The sequence below is a fragment of the Mus caroli genome, unplaced genomic scaffold (genome assembly GCF_900094665.2).
Source record: "Mus caroli unplaced genomic scaffold, CAROLI_EIJ_v1.1 scaffold_14724_1, whole genome shotgun sequence".
NCBI classification, from domain to species: Eukaryota; Metazoa; Chordata; class Mammalia; order Rodentia; family Muridae; genus Mus; species Mus caroli.
In genome coordinates, this window is record NW_018389511.1 from 8,837 (window position 1) to 11,556 (window position 2,720).

Genomic DNA, 2,720 nt, shown 5'->3' on the forward strand with positions numbered 1-2,720 from the left:
TCCTGTGAGTTGACAGTTTATTGGTACATATTGGGATAGGTTGATTTGTGATGTGGAGAATTTGCTACCATGTCTTATGATCTGTGCTATGGGAGGTCTGAAGGAGAAACTGGATTTGGGGAAATCACTACATCTCTGTTTCTACCCATCTCCAGTGTCACATACATTAAATTAACCTCACTCCCACTGTGATCTGCTTACTGTGTTGAACATGCCTGGATGGAGCTGCCTGGTGACTGGAGCAGGAGGGTTTTGGGGACAGAGGATCATCTAGTTGTTGGTGCAAGAGGAAGATCTGGAGGAGATCAGGGTCCTGGACAAGATCTTCAGACCAGAAACAAAGAAGGAGTTCTTCAGTAAGTGAACATGAGAATTTGCCAAATGACTCTGTAGCCAACACAGCCTGCACATGGGAGGGCTCCTCCCTTGTGCAGTATATAAAAGATGCTTGCATTCATAACACTTCTCCATGTCCACATTCATCAAAAGGTACACTACACATAGAAAAACACAGTTTGGGAGAGACAGAGTTTGGACTGAGAAGTTCTCTCTCTCTTTTTCTGTAGTTCTTTTATGTGAACTAGAAAGTTGTTATGTAATAGCCATAATGACCATTAAGCTGGGGGCTCATCAGTAGCTCTGTCTCTGACTTCTAATTGCTACTGATCTAGTTGCTTGTTGGTCTTTGACTTAGCATCTTAGATAGAAGTAAAATAAAAAGTAAAAAATACATGAAGGGGATTGAAATATAAGGAGACACAGAGAGGGCTAGGGGTAGGGACAGCAGATACAAAGACACAGAGATGGGGATTGAGAAACTGGATTTCTGAGCATGAGGTCATACTGAGGAACTTTCACAAAGCCACCATGAGCAGGACTGTCCATACCTTTCATAGACTGTTCTTATGCATTTGACCACATTCCTCACTGGAGTTTATCATCACTATGAATAAGATTGCAGAATTCGCTGGTGCAGGCCACTAACCTTTTGCCAATTTATTATTCTGGGAATAAGTGAATCAACTGATTTTGAAATATATTTTACCACCTATTCCAAACCTCAGGTCATTAAAATAACGTTGTGGGGAAAGTAGGAAAGGTCAATGGAAGATTGAGGACGTTAAGTTGGGAAAAGAAAAATGACTCTACCAGTTCCTATGAGTAATGAGCATCACAGGTCAAGCTAGAGGCCCCTCACTTAAGCTCTAGTATTTTGTTCAGGGGTCAACTCTTGGCTCCAGAGTCTTCTTTCCTATTGTCTGTATGTGGCACAAGCTAGTACTTTGCCCTCTCCCCAGCTTCTAGGGTAAATGCACATTACATAGGGATATGCCCTGCACACAGAGCCTTCTATAACCCTCTGGGACAACACCCACCCTCTGCATCTTGTCTCTGACCTCTTCCAGGATCAGTTCTCTCCTCTATCATCTTCAGTGTTGCTTCCAGAAAGCAATATTAACACACAGGCAATTCAATTAATTAGAATCCTGATGTCTCAGCAATACTTGCAAAGAGTCAAGGCTCAGTTTGGAGGAATATCTCCACAGTGGGTATGCATAGAGAAGGCCATGCCTAAACATAAGAGTGCAGATTCCTAAAAGTGTCTTTTCCCTGCCAGGCTCTGTGGGGGCACACCATGGTGACAACTCATTTGTTGTGAGTAACCTGTCTGGAATGTAGTTAATGTTTCTATCCTCTATTTCTGCAGATGGAGATAAACAAGTGCAGGACTAAAGTGGCTTCCCCAATTGTCACAGATACATAAACCAACTAAATGGGAGCCCAGGAAGTCCAGCTGCAGCCTTTGTATTCTTTACCCAGTGTGTAGCAGAAGTTCTCTGTGTCTTTTTCTAAAATAGCTCATATTACAGCACCATACGATGATGTTGTTTTGCAAATATCTGTCACATCCAGATGTCTTGGATAAGGGTGCTGCTATGGCTCTACCAGGAAACACTCTACAGGCTCTCTCCTTGGATCTCAGAGTCCTCCATAAAGCTCATGGATGAGACTTTATTTCACTACAGGTCTGAATTCTTACTCTCTTGTCACAGCAACACTCCTGAACAAGTCTACTTAAAGCAGTAGATCTAGAATTGTCAGTCAGCCAAGTGACTCCTTGGGAGTGAAATGACCTTTTCACAGGGACAGCATGTCTGATATTTACATTATAATTTGTAACAACAACAAAATTACAGTTATGAGTTAGCAATACAAATAATTTTCTGGTTGGTGATCACCATAACATAAGGAACAGTATTGAAGGGTTGCAGCATTAGGAAGTGTGAGAACCACTGGTTTTCAACATCAACAGAAAAGGGAGAAGGAGGGGGTGAGTAGATAGGATCATGATCAGAAAATTCAATCCTCAGCTTGGTACCTAATTCGTTCTGAGCAGTCTCTTCTTTACCTATCTGTAATTCAGGTCCTTCCTGGTGTTGCATGGCAAAAGGAGGGGGCCTGGATAAGATACACTTAGTACAGAATTGGGATCAAGAAATTCTATATGTTTCTTCCACTCCAGGTTTCTCCAGCCTATCTCATTGTTTGGCTTCCTGGGAAATTTCAGTACAGTTGCATGATCTTAATCTGTCTTTGAAAAATTGACTCCAAGCAATGCCAGAGAATAGGTTAATAGCACAGGTTGGGAGAGAACAAGTGGGGTATCATCAGTTGGTGTAGACATAACTGTGAGCTCAGATTTCCTCAGTTATTATGTG

The 2,720-nt window shown here is 42.0% G+C and overlaps 1 pseudogene; it reads left to right on the top strand.

The window, feature by feature from the left end:
- The first annotated feature begins 211 nt into the window (after positions 1 to 211).
- The window catches only part of LOC110288136, a 5,151-nt pseudogene continuing 2,642 nt past the window's right edge, over positions 212 to 2,720 (top strand).